Source organism: Hibiscus syriacus, unplaced genomic scaffold (assembly GCF_006381635.1).
Source record: "Hibiscus syriacus cultivar Baekdansim isolate YM2019G1 unplaced genomic scaffold, ASM638163v2 tig00002511_pilon, whole genome shotgun sequence".
NCBI lineage: Eukaryota > Viridiplantae > Streptophyta > Magnoliopsida > Malvales > Malvaceae > Hibiscus > Hibiscus syriacus.
The window spans coordinates 141,826-155,180 of NW_024061932.1; the positions used below are offsets into that span (position 1 = coordinate 141,826).

The 13,355-nt window shown below is 33.9% G+C and overlaps 1 pseudogene; it reads right to left on the minus strand.

The window, feature by feature from the left end:
* Positions 1-9,972: 9,972 nt before the first annotated feature.
* On the minus strand, positions 9,973-11,797 carry LOC120147264 (annotated as a pseudogene).
* Positions 11,798-13,355: the final 1,558 nt, after the last annotated feature.

The following is a 13,355-nucleotide window of genomic DNA, read 5'->3' on the forward strand; positions in this document are numbered from 1 at the left end:
AGTTGACATCGTAAATAAAAGGTTGCCTCATCAGTAACTGTATGACAATTATGTCTACTTTTGATATTATTAGATGACATGTAATTAGACTTATGATAATGCTCTAGAAAGTATTTGACTTCTGATTATTGTAAAATTTAATATGTTAGAACTTTAAGACTTTTTTACATACTAAAAGTTAATGAACATTTTATTATTATTACATTAAAATGTTTTATGTATAGAAACAAGATTTTACTAGTTTCAAAAGCGGAAATATTTTAGAAGTCATGTGACATTGTGGCATTTTGTACGAAAATGTATACAGGAAATGAGTGTTACATTTATTGGTATCAGAGCTATAGGTTTAGCCGATTCTCGGCCAAAATTGAGTGTATTTTATTTTAAAAAGGGTTTACACGGCACTAAGATGTCAAGGTTACTAATATGGTGTTGTTAGAATATGATTGATGTCATTCCTTACTAACTTGAGTTATTATGTATGTACTATTAGATGTCTAAATCTGTGAATTTGTGGAGAGAGGTTGAATAAGAAGTTAGATAAGGAAAGGGTAGCGAAAGCAACGAAGCTAATAGTGAGCATCTGATCCAGTCTGAAAACGCTAGTACACCGGTACATCAGGATATGCCAGTGCCAGAGTTTGTAGCTTTTATGTAGGCTCTTGATGCAATCTTGACTCAATTTCAATCTCATCCGCCTCCCTTGCTCCTCCAGTACCACAAATGTTAATCCATAAAGAGCTGAGAAGTTTGGAAGCTCCTGAGTTCCGGGGAGAAGAGGATGAAGGTCCTATAGATGCTGATTTATGGTTAAACAACGTTAAAGTGATGCTTTAAATTCTTCACTGCTCAGATTATGAAAAGTTGGACGAAGCTGTATCTTTACTTTGAGGATTAGCTCAAGTGTGGTGGAAAAATACTACGATGTATGCACTACCTGAGCAAGTGACCTGGCAGTTCTTTCAGGATGAATTCAAGAACAAGTACATCGGTGAGCAGTTTATGCGGGCGATGCTGCTGAAGTTTCTTAATCTGAAACAAGATGATCAACCAGTGCATGAGTACGAGGCTGAGTATTACAAACTGAGTCGTTTTGTTACTGATGTAGTTCCCAATGATAAGGCTCGACGTGATTGGTTCATCGAGGGATTAAAGCCTAAGTTGAAAGAGATAATGTTGGCTTTAAACTTGCCTAGCATGCAAGAAGTCATAAACCGGGCTAAGGCCATCGAAAGAGCTCAAGAGGAGACTTTAGCCATAGAGAAGCGTATGCAAATAGGAAAAAGAGTTGGAACATCTTCAACTTCCTTACATGCTAAGAGAGACAAGGGTTTGAGTTCTCGATACAATAATAGAGATGGTTCTGCTACAGTTTCACAGAAGAATAAACAATCACAGTCTTTTACTGCTAGCTCGTGTAGAGCATTTGAAGAACAAACTACTCCATGTCAGACGTGTGGCAAATTTCATCATGGAGTATATAGATTGCTCAATGGTGCTTGTGTCTATTGTGGTGAAACTGGTCACTATGCTCGAAATTGTCCTAAGAGATCCAGGGATATATTAGTACAAACTGAGAGATAAATAGCATCATCTAATAAAGGCAGATGAAGAGGTAGATCCGGTGGAAAATCTGAGTCAATATCGCAAAAAAAGACACAGAGTGTAACCCAAATTTATAATATTAAGACTAATGAGGATTAGGATGACCCGAAGATTTTAACAGGTACATTCTATCTTTTTGATGAACCTGTATTTGTTTTGGTTAACCTTGGTTCTACGCACTCTTATATTAGTACAAAGTTGACTAGAGCTAGAGGAATTCCTTTATAACCAATCTTTAGTGAGATGATAGTGGGAAACCCTATAATTCATTGTGCAAAGGTAACTTGGGTATGTAAAAAATAACCGATAAAGATTCAAGGGGTTGTGTTCCTGGTAAACTTGATGAAATTGCCTTTTGACGAATTTGAAAATATTTTGGGCATGGATTGGTTGTCTACACATCATGGATGGGTTGATTATCGTAAAAAGTGATTATTTTTGAAGGATGTAGAATGCTCAGAAATCATAGTAATCAGTGAAAAAATGAAATCACCATCCAATGTGATATCAACAATGACTGCAAAGAAAATGATGTCAAAAGGGTGTATATCTTTTTTGCTAATGTAATAGACACTCGAATATCAAAAGCGAGATTAAATGATATTCCAACAGTTAGGGAGTTTCTAGATGTTTTTACGGAAGAATTATCGGGTTTACCTCTAGATCGTGAAGTGGAATTTAAGATTGGTGTTTACCCAGGTATTGAACCTGTTTCCATGGCTCCATATCAAATGGCTCCAACTGATTTAAGAGAATTAAAGACCCAATTGTAGGAGCTGCTCGATAAGGGATTTATCAGACATAGTGTTTCACCCTGGGGAGCACCTGTGCTTTTTGTGAAAAAAATGATGAGTTTATACGATTATGCATAGATTATTGACAGTTAAATAAGGTAACAATAAAGAATAAGTATCCTCTTCCGAGGATTAATGATCTGTTTGATCAAATGAAAGGCGCAATAGTGTTCTCTAAGATACACCTTCGGTCAGGATACCACCAATTAAATATAAAAGAGGATGATATTTAAAAGACAACTTTTTGGACTCAATATGGACATTTCAGATTTGTGGTGATGCCATTCAGCTTGACAAATGCTCTTGCAACATTTTTGGATTTCATGAATCGAGTATTCCAACCTTACCTGGATCAATTTGCGGTGGTATTTATCGATGATATTTTGGTGTATTCAAAGTCAAGAGAGGAGTATGATGCTTATCTTCGTATTGTTCTTTAGACTCTTCGAGTGAAAAAGTTATACGTCAAACTATCCAAATGTGAATTATGGTTAGTAGAGATTGCTTTCCTTGGCCATATAGTTTTCGCAGAAGGCATAAGAGTAGATACTAAAAAGATTCAAGTTATAGTAGATTGGAAACCCCCAAAGAATATTTTCGAAGTTCAGAGTTTCTTGGGACTTGCTGGTTATTATCGAAGGTTGTAAAGAAGTTTTCAATGTTAGCTTCAACGCTAACTAAATTGTTACGGTAATATGTGCCTTTTGTTCGGTCGGAGAAATTCCAAGAAAGTTTTGAAATGCTGAAGAGGATTGTAACAGAGGCACCAATACTTGTACAACCTAAGTCGGGAAAAGACTATGTAGTTTTTAGTTATGCATCTCATAATGGGTTGGGATGTATGCTTATGTAGGAAATTAAAGTTATGGCCTATGCCTCGAGACAGACGAAGACTCGCGAGAGAAATTACCTGATATATGACTTAGAATTGGCAGCGGTAGATTTTGCTTTGAAGATTTGACATCATTATCTGTACGGTGAGCGGTGCCACATTTATACAGATCACAAAAGTATAAAGTACTTGTTGACTAAAAAAGAACTGAACTTGAGGCAGAGAAGATGGATCGAGCTTTTAAAAAATTATTATGTGATCATTGATTATCATCTAGGAAAGGCTAATACGGTAGCTGATGCACTTAGCCGAAAGACTTTGGCAACTTTACGACCTATGGATGCATGTATATCATTAAAGAAAGATAGCGCCTTGATTGTTGAGCTTTAGTTAAAGTCGACGTTGTTATATTGGATAAAAGAGCTGCAAGGAAAAGATGGAAAATGTTTGGCATGAATTGTACAAGTAGAAAAGGGTGAGAAAAAAGACTTCGAAATCAGGACTGATAGATGTTTATATTATCGTGGAAGACTTTACATTCCCGATAATGAAGAACTGAGGAAAATATCCTCTCCGAGGCACATTATAGTCCTTTGACTATGCATTCAGGCGGGAATAAGATGTATCAGAATATAAATAGTCGTTATTGGTGGTCTGGCATGAAAATAGCTATATCAGAGTTTGTTGTAAAATGTCTGACGTGTCAGCAAGTGAAAGCTAAACATCAAGTGTCTTGTGGATTACTCCAACTGATATCCATTCCTGAGGGGAAGTGGGAAGAGTAACTATGGATTTTGTTTCAGGGCTACCTTTGTCACCCACTAAAAAAGACTCAATATGGGTAATTATAGACAGATTGACCAAGACAACTCACTCTATTCTAGTTAGGATGGATTACTCCATGGATAAATATACGAAGTTGTATATAAAAAGATAGCTCGGCTGCATGGAGCACCTGTTTCGATAGTATCTGACTGAGATCCAAGGTTTACTTCAAGATTCTAGAATTCTTTGCACAAGGCATTTGGTACTCGACTAAATTTCAGCACGACTAAATTTCAGCACGACTAAATTTCAGCATGACTTTTCATCCACACACAGATGGTCAGTCAGAGTGAACTATTTAGATATTGGAGGATATGCTTAGAGCATGCATGATTGAATTCAAAGGATCATGGGAAAGATATTTGTCTTTAGCAAAATTTACCTATAATAACAGTTATCAATTGAGTATTAAGATGGCTCCGTATGAAGCCTTGTATGGGAGGAAGTTTCAAACACCATTAAATTGGTTTGAGCTAAAAGATTGAGATCTAGTCGGCCCTGATTTATTGAAAGAAATGGAAGGTAAAGTGAAAATTATCCAAGATAATCTTATGATAGTTTCCAATCAACAAAAGTCTTATGTTGATCTAAATAGAAAATATATTGAATATCAAGTGGGAGATAAGGTATTTTTGAAAGTATCTCATTGGAAGAAAGTATTGCGGTTTGGGAGTAAAGGAAAGTTGAGTATGAGATTTATTGGACATTATGAGATTTTAAAAAGAGTTAGACCAGTAGCTTATCAGTTAGCTTTGCCTCCCGATATGGACAAGATCCATAATGTTTTTCACGTGTCGATGCTCAAAAAGTACCTAACAGATCCTTCATATATTATCACACTAGAGGAAATAGAGATCCAACCAGATTTGACTTACGAAGAAGAACAATACGAATCTTGGCTCAAGAAAATAAAGAACTACGTAACAAGAAGATTCCTATAGTCAAAGTTCTTTGGTAAAATCATAAAGTCGAAGAAGCTACTTGGAAAAGAGATGAGGACATGAGGAAACAATATCCACACCTCTTCGCATCAGGTACGTCTTAAAATTCGAGATTGATTTTTTCTTAAGGGGGAGAATTGTAATACCCCAAACATCGGGTCAATGATTATAGTGAAAGGATTTAAATTTTGGTGGGTTAATTTGAATAAATTAAAAAGTATAAGGATTGATTTAGGAAATTGTGTTTAAGTCTTATTATTAAGAATAGATGGATAGAGGGGCATTATGGTCTTTTAGAAGGAAATGAATTTAATATTGATTCTTTTAGAGATATTTATTAAAAGATGAAGAGAAGAAAATGATAAGATGAAAACTTTGGTTCTCTACTCTTCTTCTTCTTATCCCCGTACCTCCATAGCAAAGGTAAGATTTCTTCAAGTTAGGTTTTCCTTTCGTTTTTGGGTTGGTTTTGAAGCCTTAAGTGATATATAAACTTAAGGAAAGCTTAAGAGTGGATAAAACTAAGAGATTAGTGATTTAATAAATTGAGTTTTTAAGTGATTTGATGATATACGGTCAGTTATTGGAGTTTAAAAGCATTTTTTACTTGTCAAAGATGTAAGTAAGAGATTTGGAGCCTTATAAAGTGATTGAAAACATGTTTGAAAATTTAGTGTGATTTTTAGTTTTGAGTGTTCTTTAGAGATTTTGGATGTTATAAGGAGATCTATGGATGTAAGTTAGTTTGGATAAGTGATAATGAGTTTGATGGTATGGTTGGAGATAAGAGTAAGAGATTTAGGTAAAATTTGGGTAAAATTTGAAGTAAAAGAGGAAAAATCTGGGTAAGGGTATCGATACTGGAAGAACAGTACCGGTACTATAAGGTGAAAATGGAAAGATAATATAGGATTTGGATGAATAATATCGATACCGATTTAAAGAAGTATCAGATACTAAGGTGTAGGTATCGATACCAAGAGGAAGGTATAAATACCGTAATAAAAATGAAATTCCATAATGCTAGAATGGTATCGATACCAAAGTGGGTATCGGTACCATAGAAGATACGTATCGATATTGTAGGATGAGTACATATACTATTCATTCTGAAATTTTAAGTTAGGATAAATTTTATTAGAATTCGAAAATAATAATACTTTTGAGTATTATTATTTTGTATAAATGTTAGACAATATACTAACATTTATATTGTATGTGTGATTATGGATACTTGTTTATACTGTAATCAAATTCCTGAGTCAAGCAAACAGAAAGGCAAGGATAAAATAGCAAAATAGTCGAACATCATTAAGGCATAATAGTGAGGCATACCAGGTGAGTGCATTTACTTTGTACTTTTATGTTCTCAGGATGACTTGCGATGAGTCGAACTCGAATATTTTTATAAAAACATGTTTTATAGTATTTTGAAACATTTTTTTCAGTTTATGAAAATGATTTTACGAATAATTTTAAAGTAGGAACTGCTCTAACATAGATGGATGAATTTCTATATTGTTTTAACATCTATTGATATTTCTGAATAAATGTTTATTCTGTGAAATTGATTTAAAGGCCCATTGTATGTGCATTGAGAGTCATAGGTGCATATCGGTATACTTCGTGTATGATAGTTATCAATCAATTTTGTTTAATGCATATGTTGCATTTTTGTATCAGTACTATGTGTACTATCAGCACTTTGTGTGCAACCATGGAATTCATAATGAGTTTGTGAATTACCATATCGGCATTATGTGTGCAACCATGGAATTCATAATGAGTTTGTGAATTACCATATCGGCACTATGTGTGTAACTATGGAATTCACAATGAGTTTGTGAATTACCATATCGGCACTATGTGTGCAACCATGAAATTCATAATAAGTTTTTGAATTACCATATCGACACTATGTGTACAACCACGAAATTCATAATGAGTTTGTGAGTTACCATATCGACACTTAGGTACAACTCATGTACCATGCATTCTCATTCAACGTACATTGGGAAAATAAAAGAATAATTTACGAAAATATTGATTGATAAGTATGTTGGGCATACTAAATATTGTTTTGTAGTTTATGTGAAAGAAACTTGGTTTACCAAGCATGTTCTATGTATTATTATGATTTATACGATTTAATTTGTATTTTGTTATTTTATGATATACTTATGTTTTGGTTACACCTCATTTATATTATTATGCCTAATTAAGTGAATACTTAGTGTGTGTTGGTTTCACGCGTAGGTATAAGTACGAGTGGAGTAAGGAGTGCAGTTGACATCGTAAATCAAAGGTTCCCTCATCAGTAACTGTATGACAATTATGTCTACTTTTGATATTATTAGATGGCATGTAATTTGATTAATGATATTACTCTAGAAAGTATTTGACTTCTGATGATTCTAAAATTTAATATGTTAGAACTTTAAGACTATTTTACATACTAAAAGTTAATGACCTTTTTATTATTATTACATTAAAATGTTTTATGTATAGAAATAAAATTTTACTAGTTTTCAAAAGCGAAAATATTTTAAAAGTCATGTGACATCTGTGACTTGTGTACGAAAATGTTTACGGGAAATGAGTGTTACTCAGTTAGTTTGAGTTTTTTTGTTTGGATCAAAGAAAAAGGATTGTGAGTTTCCCTTAATGTGTGTTATAACCATTCAATATTTAGAGTCTTCTTACTAGCTCTGTCTATTTTGCTTGAGGTGAACGCTATGCTTACGTGAGAAAAATTATTTTTCTCCACATGGGCCTTAGCGATTAGCTTATGTGTATATATTCCCTATGTTTATGAGGGAAAAATTGAGTTTCCCCGTATGGACATAGGGAAATGTATCATCTCTAATTTAACTTAGTATGTAAGCCTGTAATGGGTGAGGATTGAGAGTCTGGCAGACCTAATAGGGCACCAGAAAGGACAATTTGATGACCCCTTTAATAGTATCGAAACTCTGTGCATTTTATATCAAAACTATACCAAAATGTTTGCCCGAAACTCTGTCTGAAGTCTCAAAGGGGGAACTCACTCTAACCTCTGCTTAGATTTTTTTTGCAAAAACATGAGAACTAGAAAAACATGCGGTTAAGATTTACTTGCCAAATAAAAGCATAGGGGTAGAGACACTACTAAAAAAACCCTTTAATGACGCGCATTGCGCGTCATCTATGGTGCGGATTACACACAAATGCCTTTCGTTGAACCCACCGACATGAATTTTAGATGACGCGCAATTGTGTTTCATAAATCTATGACGCGTATTGATGACACACATTTATGACTCACATTTATGACGCGCATTTATGACGCGCATTGAGCGTCATTGAAGCCCCCGTCATAAATGAAGATGACACACATTTGTGTGTCATAAATTTATGACATGCATGTATGACTCATATTGCGTGTCATTGAAGCACGCGTCATTAAAAAAGATGACACACATTCGTGTGTCATGATTGTATTTCGTAAATTATATATATATATATATATATATTGTAGATTTACAAATAATCAAACTAAATCACATTTAATGCCTCATAATACTTAATATATATATATATATATATCATATTATATATAAGCAATCCATTTGTATACAATATATTCACATTAAGTTATCAAAAATATTGTAATCATATGTACTATCTATGTTGCACAAAGAAGAATTGAAACCAAAGCCTATGAATTCAACAATATAGTCCTAGTTCACATAGAGTGATTTCGTTAGATGTAATCAAATAATGCACTTTGTTTACACATACTTAGAGCTTTGAGCATATGGATAAAAGCCACAGATATGTGCAAATAGGCAGTGTTGCCAAACCTGTATTGAGAAAAAAAATGAGGATGCTTAGAATATGCAAAAACAATATCAACAAAAGGTAAGCAAAGTAAAACAAATATGTCAAAATTTTGCACAGCCAGTACATAATAAACTCCATATCGTATAAGCAATTTGCAGCCTATAGCATAAACCTTTTGGTAACTCAACAACTTAAATGTATTTAAAATTTAATTTTCATTAAAAGTATAAGAAAAAAAAATTAGTGCTGTCAGAACCAGTTTCATGGCAAGGCATTAAGATATGAAAACACAGAGCAAGACAAATGGAAGTAATTCAACAAATTAGGATCCTGCTTAATTAAGAAACTTCATTATGCAGAGAAGGCAACTTGACCACTCCGCCCTCCAAAACAAAAATTGGAATAATTTATTGCCTTTGTTTTCAGTTGAACTTGGTTCAACTTTTGAAATCTAGTTTTTGATTTTTCAAAGGGAAGCTTTCTTCCGGCCTGAGATGAATTATTCAGGAGAAAATATCTCCTATTTTCTTCTCCTAATCATCTAATGTTAAAAGGGAATATGTTGTTTTAAAATCTGAACTGCTATTCATAGGATGATGTCTTCTCTTCTATTATACTTTGTTGGATTCAAGATAAGAAGTTTATCTTAACTAATATCAGGACAAGATTTGCATTTTTTTCCTCCCATTTTATTCTAATATATGTACTTTCTTCTTCTTGTATAGGTAAAACAGGCTGATGAACTTGAAAATATCCTAGCTAAAAAGTTTCTTAGGTTTTTGTCAATGAGGGCAGAAGCATTTCAAGTTTTGAGAAGAAAACCAGTACAAGTACATAATAGTCGACACTTGATTTATCTTCTAAATTATGCTGCTTGACAACTTGATGTGATTAACAACTAACTTGCCTTGAGGAATGATTATGTGTACACCATTTTTGCAAAAGCAATCATGACAATCATTATATTTTGCCACTTGTGGGTGAAGACTTTTAATTCTTTACTTTTAATACACACTAACCTCTTAAACCTGTTTAGCATAGGTGTCTCTTTACATCCTGATTATTTTACTATATGTCCATTTCAGCTTTGAAATTTGACTACATATGGCTCTTAAATTTTTATTTCATTCATGAACTGAGGCTGCCTAATGTATTACTTGATTTCCCTTTTTATCTCCACCTACCAGCAAAGGGAGACATCATGAGACTCATTTTATTGTTTCTAAAATTTAACATAACAAAATGGATTCTCTAAATTCACCTTACTCATTTTCTGCTAGGGTAAAAAGAACTATAGCTAATATAATTAAGGTCTGAAAGTAAAATCTCGTCAAAGCAAAATGGTACGCGTTCATGGAAATGGTACGCGTTCATGGAAATGCCATCATTTGGTAACATCTAAAAGTGAAAAAAGATGATAGCCCATAAAGACGATAAGGTATTTCATGAAACATCAATTCAACGGACAATCTTCATACCTGAGATCCAGTATAGTCAATCTTGTTTCCCTTCTCCAAGAGATCATCAACCTCTTGTTCCGTTTCAAAAGTGATGAACCCAAAACCATGGGAACGATTGGTGGCATGATCCCACATGAATTCATGTTCTCTGACTTCTCCATATTGTGTAAAGTAGTCCTTGAACTCATCTATCAATTTGCACCAAATAGATTAACATTTACTAGAAATATCTACGATGAATCAAGGCATTCCGGATAAATGGCATGAAGCTTCAATATTATATGCATTAAAGAAAGGAAGATACTGGTATCATCTTCGGATACAGTTAAAGGAATTCCTTCTACAAAAATCTTCCTAGTCTTGAAATCTTTACTTCCAAAAGCTTCTTTTGGTATTGTTCTCTTAATGTCTACCTAAAAGAACAAAAATCGAGCCAAAGAGCAGTAATTCAAGTCAAAAGCGAAGCAACATACACCGGACTATGGTAAGGAAACATAACAATAAACAAAACATTGAGACTAAAGAGGAGTCTTATTTGATTCCCATTAATAACATGAGTGTCCTCAATGACTTTATCAACCAAAGAAGGTTCTACATAAGTCACAAACCCAAATCCACGAGGCTGTCCTATTTTCTAGTCCTTCATTATCACAGAATCCCTAATTTCACCATATTTACCAAAATGCTCAAGAAATTGTATTATAGAAGATACGTAAAATAACCAAATCGGAACAGACTACGGGGAAAGCAACTTGTGCTATAATCATATTCAAGGAGATTAATAAAAATCTCCAACAAACAAGCTAAAGAACTAACCCAAACTTGCCTCTCTCGCTAAACCTCCTACAAATATTTTGCTGCAAATTTCCAAATATCGAATATATTCACAAATCACTTCCAAAGTATTCATGATAAAAGGGGCCTTTCAAAGAAACAAATACCTCTAAACATATCAATATAATCCTACATAAGTCTAAAGAAAAAGAGAAAAAAAGAACCCTAATTTTTCCTATTTTCCTTTTATTTTAAAATGACATAAATTCCAAACTTATAACAAAAAATGAAAATAAAAAATGGGTATTTCCATTTCACTTAAATTTGCGAATAATTTCAAAGTCATTAACTAAAAGGTAAAGGAAAAAGGCTCAAATTTTCTCATTACTTTTTCTATAATTCTCTCAGGAAATAGAGTAAATCTAAAGGAACATATACATATATGTATACAAATAACGATTCAATTTACGTTTTTTACGTGTAATTAAGCAATGGATAATTGATAATTTCAGGATTTTCCTCGACATCCCCAAATTTTCTCAAGAAACAAACAGAAGAAAGGGGAATATATTTACCCAGGACTGGCGCCATCGCCGGTGTGAGGAGTAGACTTGTCGTCTTCAGGATAGTCGGAGGATCTAAAATGGTTGGTTTCGGCGTCGGGAAGGGGTTCACCGCCTCGAGGGTCCATTGACATAGTGGGAAAAGAAGGAAAGAAAGCGTAACCCAAAAAAGTGTTTCCAAAGTTTTTGAAAGCATTTAAAGCGGGAAAGCATGCGTACATGATAAAAATAATGGCGAAATTAAAATATGACTTTTACAGATGACACACAATTAAAAGTGTACTCTATCTTTTTTATTTTTTTGGATGACTATTAAATATGACACACATTATTGTAAGTCATAAATCGTTCAGATTTTAAGAAACTTGACATTTTTTTATGACACACATTTTTTGCAAGTCATAAATTAGCGTGTGTCATCGTTCGTGCGTCATTAAAGGTATATTTTCTTGTAGTGAGATCATGTGGGTAGAACTTATGATTTTTTTTCTTCATTATTTGATTATTCATTCTACGTACTAACACCGTTATGTTTTTTGTATTTTGTTTTGTTTTTATGTTTTTGCTTTATTGTATTGCATGATCATATCACAAAGAAAGGTGTTGGCTCGCAAAGTGGTTATTCAAGTAGCAGGTGATCGCAAAATGCACAAAAGTTTTAACAATAAGGAAATATCGAATGTAGAAATGAGTTCACGGTCTGAGGTAACCTAGAGGAAGAAAAAAGATAGTTTGACCAAGGATTATATATTAGTTCTACCAAACGTTGCACTTATCATCCTTAAGGTGATTGATCTACAAAAACTATGTGAAATCTGGGAAAGTTAGAAAATTGGTGTGTATACTGCTTTTTGGAAGAAGGATATGACGCACACTCTAGAAAAATGCAACTCCTTGTTTTGCTTTGAATGGATAAAGTTGGATAAAATTTACTTGAAGGCAACAAGATCAACAGCCTTCAAGACCAAGCTCGCAAAGATGATTGGAATGAGAGAAAAATGGGTGGCTGATCGCATTCAACCCAAAGGATGGTCCGAGTATTTCCCTTGGAAAACTATTAAAAGACTAATTCCTAACCACCTTGATACCAAGAAAAGTATGGAAATGTTTTCCTTAGGCATCTATAGGTTGGTGATCTATCCAAAAGTTCTTTACCATATAGACATAATTGTGGTTGATTTATTCAAACGATTGGAGCATAAGGTGAATCTCATCCCTGTTGTCTTAGTCAAAACTTTCAGTGTTTTGAATAATTGCAGAAGAGTAGAGTGTAGCCGCTTCATTGGATGTGTTTAGCTACTTACAGGTTGGATTCATAATCATTTATGGAAATCTAAAGGATGGTCGGATCACTGATTTTCAAGTGCTTATTTTCCTTTACGTAGTTAACAAGAATGGCCAGAGCATCTGCCAAAGAAAAAATGGATGTCACTCTTCAGGAACCAGCCAGCACATGACATGGTATAGCGTGTCCCCTCGATAGCTTACGCTGATATTCTGAACAAGTGTGGAGATTCCGATTAGATAACTTTTCTAGGAATATGGGGAGCAGTTGGCTATGCCTCACTAATTGTGTAAGGCAATATGATGCCTTACAGTTTTTCCCAGTCACAGAGGCCTAAGCAAATCAGAGTTTCCATACCAAGAATATCAGTTGAAGAAGAAAAGTCTTGAATTGTTAGATGCTTAGAAGAAGAGCTTTTAAATTGGTGTAGTGGAAGCTGACGTTTTGTTAACAC